This window comes from Callithrix jacchus, chromosome 1, assembly GCF_049354715.1.
Source record: "Callithrix jacchus isolate 240 chromosome 1, calJac240_pri, whole genome shotgun sequence".
Lineage (NCBI taxonomy): Eukaryota > Metazoa > Chordata > Mammalia > Primates > Cebidae > Callithrix > Callithrix jacchus.
The window spans coordinates 100,291,575-100,306,191 of NC_133502.1; the positions used below are offsets into that span (position 1 = coordinate 100,291,575).

Sequence of the window (14,617 nt, forward strand, 5' to 3'; positions counted from 1 at the left end):
TTGAAACTTAGACTTGAAGGATGAAGATGAGTTAGAGCAGGAGCTGTAAGCATGAGATGGGAAAAGTATCCCGGACAAGGAGCCATCATAAAGCGAGAACTAGCATAGTGCACTGGAGGACCAGGAAGTGACCCCACATCTTAACAGAACTTTACAAGAGAGCTAAATTATAAATACCGTGGGAACATGTCCTAGCTCTCCTTTTGTGGGCAGACAACCTCTGTACCCATCTAGAAATAGGTTTGCTATTTTGTTATGGATTACTTCAAATATCTAATGAAAATCATCTGACATGCCAAAACAAAGCTGGTCTAAGAGCCTGTGTTGGAGCAGAATAATAATGTGCTGCTCAGAATTCAGTGAAGCCTTCCTCATGTCCTTCTGCATGTCACATGCAGGATACAGGAACTGGGAGAGAGCTGAGTAAGCATGAAAAGATCACTTTTAGAGTCTCCATTACTGCCTCTGCCTCCAGTCCCAGCACTGCAGAAACACAGACGAGAGAGGAGAGTTATGGATTGAGCGTGAGTACCAATACAACACTTTTAAGTGTTATTTCCCCCTTGAAGCATCAGTGAATCTAAGAACTGAGGAAGGAAGAGAGTGCAGGTGTATAACCTCCCACTTGTTCGCTCTCCAAAAACCCTTTACAGCGTCTTCTCCTCCCCCCTCCCTTCTGATTTCATATTTAATATTTGACAGGTAGAAAGAAGAGAAAGTGCTGTAAGCTCAGGATAATAATAAACTAGTTAATATCTGCCTACTTTCATTCTGGGGGCAAAATTGTGGCATTTGTATCAGATTGAGGACCCATATGGAGGAAGATGAACACCAAAGTACTGGGGACAACATGAGGGGTAATGTTTATGGGCAAAATGGGGTTTGCGATTATAAGGTCCATGGTTATCACATTAAAAATGGGGACTTATATTATAGATGTACGCTTAAAATATTGAATTTCCCTATGTTGCTTTACTGAATTCACACATCAACCTATGATGATTTAATGTTAGCCAACAGTTAATTGTATTTACTCAGGCAAATTTCTTAAATTCTATCTAATATTAACTTAATGCAATAGAGTGGAAGACAGTTTATTCATAATGTCTGGAAAATGATTGATCTTCCTGTTAATGATATTTCTGAAGTTTAGTTACCATAACTCTAAAGTAACACTGTTCAGTAATATAATGTAATCCACAAAGATAATTTAAAATTTTTGTAGCCACATTAAAAAAGTAAACAGATAAAATTAATTTTAAGGACATGTTTTATTTCACCTAATATAGCCAAACTGTTATCATTTCAGCATGTAATCAAAGTGAAAAATTTTCCCCCTACTGTCTTCAAAATCTGATCTGTAATTACACTTAAAACAAATATCAATTATCAAATATTATGATGAATGCTAAGAGTTCATCGTAACTACTTCATCTGTTTTTACATTTCATAAAGATACAGTTGAAAAAGTAGACTCATATAGAAAAAGTAAAAAGATCAAAGACTGGGGAGACAGAGGGATGAATAGTTGGAGCACGGAGGATTTTTAGGGCAGAGACATGATTCTACATATTTAACTACAGTATGATACTATAATGGTGAACATGTGTCATTATACATTTGTCCAAACCCATAGAATGTTCAACAGCAAGAGTGATTAATGCAAACTCTACATTTTGACTGATATGTCAGTGTAGGCTCATCAATTGTAACAAAAGTACCACTCCACTGCAGGGGTGCTGATTGGGGGAGGCTGTGGAGGCAGAGGGTTTGTACTTTTTACTCCATTTTGCTGTAAACCTAAACACTGTTCTAAAATATAAGGTCCCTTAAAAATTAAATTATGAACTGACCAGTGAATTTTCTCCTCAAACTTCCATTCTGACACTATAACTTTTGACAAACTTAATGTTTGATAATGCAGTCTAGAGTTTGCATAATGCCTTTTGATTTTGAAAATTCTTTCTTCCCTTTAAGTCTTGTCAGCTACTGTGTAAACTCAAAACCAAGTCCAGAATCTTGTTTCATAGCCTGTGTTCACAAACCGCATGTAATCTCTGTATAATCATTTGTTTCTCTGTCTTCCTCTAGGCGCTAAGCAATTCCAAGGCAGAGATTAGATCTCGCTTGAATTAGTAACTGGAAGGCTTAGTAGTCAGACACAAAATAGGTCTCAGTAAGTGTCTGTTGAATGGTGGAAAAAAGTAGATCCACATAACCAAGATGTTCCAAACATACCGACAGTTTTACAATCATGGAACTGGGCATTTGTTGTTAGATTTAAATTAATGAAATTAAATACAATTAAAATTTTGTTTCCCCATTCGACTAGTCACAGTGAAGTGCTCGTTAGCTAATATGGGTTGGATACTTGTCCCCTCCAAATCTCATGTTGAAATGTGATCCATTGTTGGAGGTGGGACCTACGGAGAGGTGTTTGGGTCATGGGGGTGGATTTCTCATGAATAGTTTTGTACCCTCCCCACAGTAATGTGTGAATTCTCACTCTATTGTTTCTGAGAGAACTGATTACTAAAATGAGCTTGGCACCTCCTCCCCTCTTTCTCGCTTGCTCTCCCTCTCACCATGTGACACGCTGGCTCTTCTTTCCTTCTGCCGCCAGTAAAAGCTTCGTGAGGCCCTAAACAGAAGCCCAGCAGATACTGGCACCATGCTTGTACAGCCTGCAGAACTGTGAGCCAAATAAGCCTGTTTTCTTTGTATATGACCCTGCCTCAGGTATTCCTTTATAGCGACACAAAATGGACATTAGCCACATATGGTTAGGGCTGTCACATTGGACATGCAAATTGATGTATTATAAAGATAGAAAAATGGAAAAATTATCCCAGCTCCAACATCTTGCAGACAATTTTCTTTTTCTCTTCTCAGTCTGTGAATTTGCAAGTGATATATATATAACAAGGATTTACAACGTTTTTTAATGTGCCGAGTCATATGAACAATAAATAACTGTTACCACTTGTGCTTCTGTATTTGCAGTGACTCATTCACTGGGACTCCCACCTTCCTGTCAAATTGGGCCATGGTGAAGTCAGTGAAGAATCATTAGCATTTCAGATGACACCATTACTTCATGCAGCATTCTAGAGCAAATTTGCTTTTGTCATTACTGGCATGCACTTTGATATGGATCATTAAAAAAATCATTAATAAAAAAGTTTCTCTCTTAGGAGCTTATAGTTGAGATTCTTGGGTAAAATCCAACTCCTGTGTCAAAAACTGATGTTACTCGCTAATCTGAGTTTGTCACCTCTGAGTCTAATTAGAGAAGTCGAAATGGATTTTCCTTAGCATTCCCTAGAGGATTAACATGTGTGATCCCTTAGAGATTTTGGAGAAGTACAAGGGAAAATGTAGATTTAAACAAAGAAAATGCATTGCAAAAATAACCGCATTATTACACACTTTCTTCAGGGATTAGCAATACCCCACTACAGACAAATTGGATGCCTGGATCTATAGCACATGCTCTGTGAAGCCAAGTGCTTGTGAGGGCTGCTCTCTGAGTCCTTCTGTTCTGTTACAGCGATTTCAAATACCATGGCATCTCCTATCAGGATTTTGCAGACTTGGGTTGGACAGAGCAGTAGATATCAGGCCATTCAGTTCATTTCACGAAGCACTGATTGGAAACGTAAGACATTGATTTGTGTGCAGTACAGAACAAAATGTACGTAAGACATAGCCCTTGACTTTAAAGAGCATTGCTTGTCTGTAAGATGAGTCCCCTAATGAAGACAGTACATTATAAGTATACTTTTATATTAATAGCTTCAAATTCTAGGCTCTAGGGGAAACTCTTTTTTTTTCTCTGCTTTTCTTCCTTATAATGAGAATTGAGAACTAAAATACTACTTGATGTTCTAGCACATTATCTTCCACTTCTCATGTCCTAAAAGTTCTGAGCAGAACTGGATTGGAAAATCCCTGTCAGCATCCATTATCTCTTGAGTTTAAATTAAAAGTCTTTTCCAGGACCTCAGAAGGAACTACACAATCTCATCCTTGCCTATCTCTTCAACTTCATTTCTCTCCAGCTACATCAGTCTCTTGCACTTTCTCAAACACACCAAAGGCTATGACCTTTACATTTTTTTGTTGTTCTCTCTGCCTGGAACATCCTCTTGACATAACTGACTGCTTTTCATCAGTCAGTTGATATGATATGACATCTCTTCTCTTTCTCTTTGTCAAAAAAAGCAAAGATGCTTTCTCTGACTACCTTGTCTAAAATAACTTCCCTCAGCCCCGGTTTCTCTCTAACCTCTTTCTTTTTTATTTTCTTTACAGGACTTATCGCTGTCTCTATTCATTTAGTGTTTCCCCTGCTGATATTGAAGGGTCGTGACGGAAAGGACTTTGTCTCATCTGGTGAAGTGGTTTGGCTATGTCCCCACCCAAATCTCATCTTGAATTCCTGTGTGTTGTGGGAGGGACCCAGTGGGAGGTAACTGAGTAATGGGGTGGGTCGTTTCCCTGTTGTTCTCGTAATAGTGAATAAGTCACATAAGATCTAATGGTAGTTTGAAAAGGAAAGTTTTCCTGCACAAGCTCTCTTCTCTTGTCTGCTGCCATGTGAGACATACCTTTTACTTTGCACCATGATTGTGAGGCCTCCCCTGCCATGTAGAACTGTAAGTCCAACAAGCCTCTTTCTTTTGTAAATTGCCCAGTCTCAGGTATGTCTTTATCAGCAGCATAAAAATGGACGAATATATCCAGACTCTAACGTCAGTTCCCTGCCAAATAGAGATGCCTCATATTATCTGCTTGTCATAGTTCATTTAAGCTGCTCTAATAACATACCTTAGACTGGGCAACTTAGAGACAATGGGAATTTATTTCTCACTCTTCTGGAAGTTGGAAAGTCCAAGATCAAAGCAACAGCAGATTCACTGTTGGTGAGAGAGCTCTCTCTGCTTCACAGATGGCATCTTCTCACTGTGTCCTCATATAGTTGGAAGGACTGGCTGGTTCTCTGGGTTTTTTAAAATAAAAGCACAAATTTCTCTCTCTATCTCTATGAACTAATCACCTCCCAAAGGCCCCACTTTTTAATATCATCACCTTGATTAGGTTTTAACATGAATTTGGGGTAGGGGAACGCCAACAGTCAGACCACAGCTGCACTCAATAAATATCTGTTGTATTACGGATGTTTTGCCTGTCTATGCATTCACTGCTGGTGGAGCTTGAATAAGTCAGATACCATTTTATAATAATAGTTGCTTCATTCATGGGAGTTTTACATACATATATTGAGATAATATCTGAAAAAAATTAAAAATTGCTATGTATCATACAATATAAGTATGGTTATTTTTTCTACTCAGGTTAGCTGGACCCCCACAGAGCCATCTAGCTTCAGAAAACTCAGTTTCTGCTTTGCACAGCAAAAATGTGCACCTCCAGGAACCAAAGTAATTGGTCTTTGTAAAAGGAGGGAGCAGAGACTAGTTTGTTGTAAGATGGTGACTTATCCCCAAGGATTCCATGGTCTTTTGTGTGTCCGTTGGTGAGGCAAAAAGGCTTTTAGAACTCCCATACTCCCATCTCAACTTTCTGTCCACAGAATTACTTTGCATTTAGCCACTGCATTTTGTCAGCATGGGCATTATTTGGCTTCTGAAAGGTATATGTAAGAAAATTGAAAATGAAGGGCAGCCAGCTGCCACTTTTTAGATAATGACAGTAATGATGTGGTAAATTGATATAGTCTTCAAGGAAATATGCAGGGAGATTCATTTCCAACAAGCCACCTTGTATTAAATGGGATCTACTTAAAATAATTCTGCAGCGCAGGTGAACATCATAGCTGCAAACTAATAGCTATATAGAGACACACCAAAATGAAGATGGCTACATTCTACCTTTGAGTCCCAACAGTGTTCACACGATGCACAGGAAAGAAAATAAGGGAGTAAATTATCAGCTGACAGTGCACATTAATTGGAAAGTTACTAAAACCTTTTCATTCACTTAAACTGATGGTGGTACATAACCACGTGCTAATAAACAGAGGAGAAGCAGCTTGCTGTGTACAGTCATTTCTTAGTAAGGTTAACAAACTACATTAACCATTCACTCATCTGTAACTTGTAATTAATCACTCCTTGAAAATTACATTGTGTAATAAATGAGGACAGACATGATTCATTAAAACTTCTAATTAATTCTATTTAGTACTATTTCATAGTTCATTGATAAGTGCTGAGAGAAGGATTGCACTGTAGGATATCTGAGGCATTGCTGCTGAAGAAGCAAATAGGGGAACATTATTTAAAAGAAAACATGAACACTTGCAAATGAAAATGTCAGATGTTTATCATCGCAGTGCCTGGTTCTATACTCAAGGGTTTCTCAGCATTACCAGTGGAAAACTCCATTTTCAGGCTCTATCACTTGGGTGTAAAATCTCTTCTGGGTGCAGCTGGATGCTTAGCATCTCAAGCTGGGGATGAGCTGAGTCTACTTTGTTTTCCTAATAAATATTCAGGGCTGTTTTGTGGGCTAATGATAAGACTATTATTAAGCAGATATATTCACATCTGGAAAAAGATCGATTTATATAAGAAGACATACTTAACAGGCAATTATGGCTTTGGGGTCATTTAATTGCAGTGTGTGTGTGTGTGTGTGTGTGTGTATGTACATGAGTGTGTGTATTAGTAGATATTAAAACAGCAGGGATATTTGTGGCAAGGAAAGCCCAGTACATTAACTTTAATGTACTGCTTTTCAGAGAAAATAATAAGACTGTGAAGTACATGGTTACAGTCTGGGCTGAGGAGAAGGCAATCACTACTAATAAGTGAATAACGCATCTTTTGAAGTTTAATTTTGGAATAATGTATTGTTAGTTTTTTTTTTAACTTTGCCATTGACATAGTCTTTCTGCAAAATGTGTTCTAAGAACCATTAGTGGTTCCATGGTGTAAATGGCAAGGACTCTGAGAGAGAAAGATTAAAAAAATATATACCTAAAATAGGTAGTTGTATCATACGTTTACAAAGAACTCTTACAACTTAATAATAAGATATCCAACTCAGTTAAAGAGTTGAACAGACACATCAAAAATTGAGACATATAAATATCCAGCATGAAGATGCTTAACATCATTAGTAATTGAGGAAATAATAATTAAAACCATCATAAGAAACGGATACCCATTAGACTTGTTAAAATTAATAAGACTGACAATACCAAGTGCTGACAAAAATATGGAATTCTCATATACCACTGATGAGAATACAAAATGGTAAACCATGTTGGAAAACATTTGACATTTTTTTTTAATGTGATAAGCATACATCTACCATACAACCCTGTCATTCTACTCCTAGATGTTTACAGCAGAGTAATGAACCACTTGTTCAGACCAACACTTGTACATGAATGTTTAGGCAGCTTTATTAGTAATGGCCCCAAACGATAAGCAAGCCAAGTGCCCACTAACAATTGAATTGATAAACCAGATGTGGTACCCTCCATTCAACAATGAAACACTTCTCTGAGGGAAAAGCAGAACTAACAACTGTCAACACGGACGAAAAAAAAACTAGACACAAAAGACTTCAGACTGTATGAAAGTCCAGAACATGCAAACGAATCTGTAGTGACAAAGAGTAGACCAAGCACTGTCTGGGACTGTGAGCAAATGGAAGAATGAAGTATGAAGGCGTCCAAGGAGTCTTCTGGGGCTGATGGAAGTGCTCTGCCTCACGACAATGGTGGTTGTTCAAACCATCACAACTCATCAAATCTTCTATCTTAAATGGATGTGACTTATTGTCCGCACATTATATTTAATAAGTTGACTGTTATAAACGAGTTATAAGTCTGGGTGATCCATCTCGCAATCAAAATATTAAGATTCTTTAGTGAACAATTACTTTGAAGCCTCATCTAAATTGCATCTACATAAAAGCAGGTGAGATAGAGAAGGTTGTTGACACAGGGTAGGAAGCAAGTTCTGAAGAGTTGATAGCTATTTTCTGGCCCTGAGCTGATGGGCATCTAATTAACAATTTTCATTCTTCAGGTAAGGTGACTCTGCAATGTCTTATTAAAGTGAACTACTTTGGAAAATATTAAAGTAACTTTGTGCCCCTAGAGAGTACACTATGATGGAGTCCCTGCAGTGTAGTCCAAGGATTGGCATTTTAGGCATTCGATCTGTGCCCTGAGCTTCTTTCTACCTGTAAAAAAAACCCCAAACTGATTTTCAGGCTTTCACATCCCAGTACCTTTCCATGTCTGAACCATTTCATGATTTTAGAGCTGTTTCTTGAAGCCTGCTTATATACCCCTGAACATAGAAGTTAAAAAAAAAAAACAAAAAAAAAACCACCACCGCCACCAGCAACAACAAAACAAAAAGAAAGGAGACAAAAAAATATACCTATTAACCTCAAAGGAAGTAAACCTGGATTTCTGCATCTACTAACTTGGGCAAGTCATTTAACCTGCCTGGACCTCAGTTTTGTCATCTCTAGAACAGGACTAATAACACTTCTGTTACTGGGAGACTAACGGGCACAATGTATGTGAAGCCTGAAGCCTGTTTGGAGGGGTGTGTGTGTGTGTGTGTGTGTGTGTGTGTGTAAGAACTCTTTAGGGATTATCTGAGGGGATAAGGAGGGTAAGGAAGGGGGCATTCAAGACACCGGGTCTCCAATTTTTGCTTTTAAGGTGTCCATTGCTGGAAAAACATTTGTTAAAAGTCATAAATCACAGGATTTGAGAATGTGTAAGTTTTTTTTTACCCAATATTATACAACTAAAAAAGTGAGGAAACTCACAGAAACACCAGTCTTCATTAATACTTCTTTTATATATTAGGGTCATGCATAATAATGCATTTTTTCAACCAATATTATTCTTAATAATGCCATCAAATTCAATTAACATTTTCCTATAAGAAAAGCAGATAGCCTCAGACTTCTTCAGTGGTTTATAGATTTTTGCAGTTCTCAAAGTCACAGCCAGTACTTATGAAAGCCTAGTATAAATGTCTAGAAAATAAGAAAGGCAATAAATCTTATATGATGTTAATTATCAACTTAACCTATTTTTCTCTCCTTACAGGATTGACCTTTTAGTGGACTGAATTATCTACTCATTTTCAATTAAGTTTCCATATGGCAAATTGAAGCTGACCCTGTTACAATTAGAAAACTACACAGAAGAAAAGAGGCCATAAATACTGTGAGAGAAATTGTATTTTTGGATGTTGTGTGTTTATATTTCTCCAGCTCCCCACAGAAAGAAAGAAAAGGAAAAGAAAAAAGAAAGAAATGCAGAGCTGTTAAAATATGTTGGGTAAAATGGGCAATCAGTTAACCTACATAACTGTAAATCCCTCTCCTACCATAGGTCTCATTTGTTCCAGTATCCTCCATCATTGATTTGGTTTCCTTGTGTAGACTCTAAAAAGATTTTATTAAGGTGATAAAGTTTTAAGAAGATTTATTGTTATTAAGAGGCAAAAAATATACCTCGGTGATAGGGTGATCTGTGCAGCGAACCACCATGGCACATGTTTGTCTATGTAACAAACCAGCACAGTCCTTCTTATGTACCCATGAACTTCAAATAAAAGTTAGAAATAAAAAAGTTAAAAAAAAAACACCACCACCACCACCACCAACAAAAAGAGAATAGAAAAAATATTAACCTCAAAGAAAGTAAACCTGGCTTTATGACTGAGTCCTGCACCTGCTCACTTGGATAAGTCATTTAACCTGCCTGGATCTCAGTTTTGTCATCTCTAAAATAAGAATAATAACACTTCTGTTACTAGGGGGTGTTCAGGATTAAGGGCCACAATATACATGATAGCTGTTAAAACTGACATGATGGTATTAAGTTTTGCATCTGTGATAAACTAATTACTCATAAGAATTTTTTTTATTTTTAAAATTGTCTTAAAATTTTAGTCATTTAAAGTGTTTAGGAAGCATTTGATAAAGACCAAATAGGCACAGTAGTGTATTCCCTAAGGGAAATGTCTTGAAAAAAACTGGAATAATTGCACTGGTCTCTTAGCCTAGTCATGCTTCCCAGCCTGTGTCAGAGTCCAATTCTGTATGACTCTCAAATTCATCTCATCCATTAGTAAATTAGAAGAGTAGACTGAAAGGGAGAAAGCTTTCTCCTTTCCCCAAAATATCTCCTTCACCATCTAGTCATAGAACTACCATTTCCCACCAATTTGTGAAATGTATTTCATTGTAAACACAAATTTGAGGGGCAATTGATGTATTGATTCATGTGTCCTGGGGTGACAGGGGTCAGCAAGTGAGCAGACCACACTGGTAATTAGGTAATTAGCATGTAATGAAAGGTTTTCTTGTCTTTCATGAAGACTTCTTTCTTCTCTGTGTGAAATGCACAGATTTATACAGTCACACCCCAAAACAAAGACAAAAAACACTTCAGGTTTGACTGAATGCAATGTCACAGCACAAAAATTAGAAAGCTATTGAAGTATTTTTGAAATGTAGACAATTTTCCCCTAACAAAGAACAAAGGAAATTTGCCCGAATGTCTATTTCATCAGCTGATTTTTTTTTTACAAGCAGAATTTTGCAAACAGCTTAGTTTGAAAATTTGAGATGATTGTTGATTTAATATTTTTGGGCCAGTTTTCAGGTTTTCTTTTGCACTAAACAATTACAAACGTTTTTCTTATTTTCAGCACAACCCTCTAAGACTAACTGTGCCACTCATTACTGTATTACTTCTGAGCTCCAAAGTCATCCTTTGTTACATGCTTTGCGATAATGGAGCTTTACCCTTTAAGCATTTTTCTTTTGCTGTGGGCATGGTATTAAGCTTTGTCAGAAGAGAGCAGTGGAGGGACAGTGAAGGAGGATGGGACTCCTCCTCTTCTTGGTTCCATTTGTGTTTTTTCTCAATGCATGGCTGGCAGTGGCATGTTAGATGGAGACAGCCAGGAGTGCTCTGCCCAATTGTGTGCTTGAAGTGAGTTTGAAATCTCAGCCCTAGCCTAGTAGTCTGCTTTTGAGATCTTTCCAAGGTCAACACTGTGTTTTCCAGGCTTCATGCTACCCAGCCAATAAGTGAACTACTGATACTCCAATGCTCCCCTTCCTCGGCTCACCTACACTCCAGGAGGTTGTTTCTCATGGCCCTCATGAATCAGACAATGTATATTGTACTGCAGACCTCACACCATCATGCAGGTCAATGAGCTCCCCATGCTCTAACTCCATCCACATAGTACCCACTAGACGTGGCCAGTCTGTATTTGGAAGAATATTTCTTGCTTGCCCCATGATTATGAACCCGCTCTGGCTCAGGAACACCAATGAAATTCCTCACTATCCAGTCAGCTGTGACCGTATCTTCTCCAACAAGATCTGAACCTCAGACTTGGAGTGGGGCCCTCCTTCCAAATTTGTTCTTCTCTTGGGTATTCTCTTCTCCTTCACCTTGAGATATTCCTTAGTTTTCTTTACTCCTGTGTAGTCACTTACCTGCTATAGGTAATAATTGTTTACATTAAACTTTTCCTGTTAAATTACAATTGCAAGGTCAACCTTTTGTTTGGTCACTCTGATATTCTACACTAATACAGAATTGGTATTGAGATGGAGAGTAATCCCAGTTTATAGACTTGCAAAGATGGGGTTTTGAAATTGGTTTGGTTTTGCCCTTGGACATGAGCACAAAGCTGAGCTCTTCTCTAATAGAAAGTGGGATGTTAGTAATTCATGGTATGCAGGGATATCATAATCAATCATACTATAACCAGTGGTAGATTGCCATGAAATGTGAACTACAGTGAGTGTCTTGGATGCTCAGGAGGCTGCAGTTGAGTTGACAAGGATGATAATAATGACAACTTCAAGGACTGTGGTATGGGGGGACTAATTTTGATTGAACCTGAGTACCTAAGACAGGAAAAAGATAATCTTAGGTTCCTTAGCACTCAGCTTAAGTCACAGTTTCAGAACTGTGGAGATTTCATAATGGCCCTAAAATTTGTCTAACCACTATTAGGCTCAGAACTAATATTACTGAAAACCAAACATAAAATTTAGTGTACAGTTTGCTGAATTACAGTAACAGTTGACTTCGCAGTCTGGTCAGGTTTCTCATGTGAATGTTAGAACATTGATTGGAAAATAATGAGGTCCTGAATCTTGTAATTTGTACATATGGCTGAGCTCAGAAAAAACCCCAGTAATTTTGGCCACAGAAGTCATTCTGAGTTTCTTTCATCAGTGGAAGTAGCTTGCCTTCCAAGATCTGAGGAAACTAGCCTTACTCTGCATGAAAAGCCCGTGATAACCTCACTGGGAGAAGACACCATATCCTCCTCCAGATGTATCACAACCACCTCCTGTTGCTACTAGACCTATGGGCTAGGGTAACATATCACCACGCTACAGGAGACAGTGAAAACAGGACAGCCCAGGAAGGGATGGCTTACATTATGAAGGCATTGACTTTTCGAACATATATCAGCAAAAATCTGCAGAAAATTTCTAAGGGTCTTTGAACAAAGATGATAAAATACAACCCTAGATTTGGCTGAATTTCTTTGGTACGATGCGCTTACTAGAGACTTTAGATTTATGTTTTAGTTTTGCAGTTGTGGGTAGCTCTAACAGCTTTACAGAAACTTGAATGCAATGGTAGTCTACATTTAATAAGACTGAGATTCCAGACCTTCCCTGAAATGCTGTGGAGAAGACAACTCAAAGATTTTGGAGATAATGGAATTGATGGACTGGATTTGTTATGTGTGATCTGCGCATTTACTCCCCAATTATGTTTCATGAGAGAGCCCAGAAAATATGCCCTTCCCTTTTGAGTTTAAAAATGTGTTAGTAGGGGGAACGATTGTATCCTTGAAAAGTTTGGTCATTGCTGTCTTTCGTATGACTGTGGCTATGGGCTCCCTGATTTCAGTGAGGCTGAGGGGAACCCATAGGAGCAGAGGCCAAGCAGCAGTACTTAATCACCAAAGACAAGGTGGCACACCTATCATAGGGACAGCAGGAATATATCAGCAATCAAGATTTCTCTGCCATGTTTCGGTGGATAATTGAGAAACTAGATGGGCAGCCTACTAGAGTATTGCAAAAAAAACAAGAAATCACAGGGAAAATTCTATCTCTGATATCCAAAAATCTGACTTGAATTCGTCCAATAAACAGTTATAATTTTATAAAATAGTTGAGAAAATACAATTTTTACAGACTGTGGTCCATATTTGTACTCCATAAGGATGTCTACCAAATGACAGTCAATGCAGAGGAGGCTTTTAATAATGAGGTGGATGAAGTGACATGCTGACTAAATATCAGTTGGCTTCTTGTAACAGCCACCCAGTGCTTGCACAAGGATACATGAACAAAGTTGCCATCATGACAGGGACGGAAGCTATCATGGACTTGCCTTCACCAAGGCTGACCTGGTTAATTGAAACTCAGTCAAGAGCAGTGAGCAACAATCATCCAGAGACTTAGCACAAACCCAAGAGGCCCCAGTCAGCAGCCTGGTGGCACAGTGATGAGTACAGTAGATCTTGTTCATTGTGAGGGGAACAGAGATTGGTCCTCAGTAGAGTGTCTTCCCTTGCCATAACACTTTTTTCAGAACTACTATTTATTGACTCAAAAAAATGGCTTTCCTGCCATCCTGGCATTCTGCACAGCACAGAATATGATAAAATAATTTAGTTGCAAAGTAAGAGAAGCCATGTACTTAAGTCTATGAAATGAACTCATCACATATCCCATCACCTGGAAGCAGCTCACCTAATTGAAAGGTGAAGGACTTGCCAAAATATAAGACTACTGAAGACTCAGTTATGGTGCCACTTGGGAAAAATGCCCCAAAAGAATGGGGTTTACAGGATATAGTACATGCTTTGAATCAGAGGCCATTATGTATGGCTCTGGGAATTGAGATGTGGCAGGAGAGGGGCAAATCCCACTGTTACACCTCATAACCGACTCACAAAATTTTTTCTTTTTGTCCTGGCAACTTTGAACTCTGCTGGTTTAGCAGTCTTAGTTCCCTGGGGGGAAATGCTTCCACCTAAAGATACAAAAATGTTTCTACTACATGGGAAGACAAGACAGTCACTTGGTTATCTTGGGCTCTTGATGCTACCTAACCAACAGCCCATGCCCTCCCACAAAATAAAACAATTACTCTATTAGCTGGAGAGATTAATCTTAATTTGATCTTCATTAATAAAGAGAAACTGGTTTGCCACTGGACTGTGTCTGTAACCCAGTGAATTTTCTGATGTGCTTCTGTGTTTGATGCTCAATGATGAATACTAATGCAAAAAATATAATGCCAAAGGGTGGTTGAGGATTCAAACTCTCTATAAATGTAATTCGACATCAGTAGAGAACTCTGACAAGCTGAGGCTCTAGCTGAGGGTTAAGAAATGGAGAATAATTAGTGGAAGTAGGAAGCAATTGATATCATTTATGATCTTGTGGTCAATTACAGAAATGAGAAATATAATAGATTTGCATATTTTATTTTTGCTGGTTATATGTGTGTCTTCATTGTATATAGTAATCATTTTTCTCTCATAGT

General features: G+C 38.2%; 1 long non-coding RNA gene across 1 annotated transcript; it reads left to right on the forward strand.

Annotated features, from left to right (window-relative positions):
- Positions 1–396: 396 nt before the first annotated feature.
- LOC118154486 (uncharacterized) lies at positions 397–14,283 on the forward strand. The gene is made up of 3 exons (XR_008481253.2): positions 397–524; positions 4,315–4,471; positions 9,113–14,283. It is a non-coding gene; the product is annotated as an uncharacterized LOC118154486 (long non-coding RNA).
- Positions 14,284–14,617: the final 334 nt, after the last annotated feature.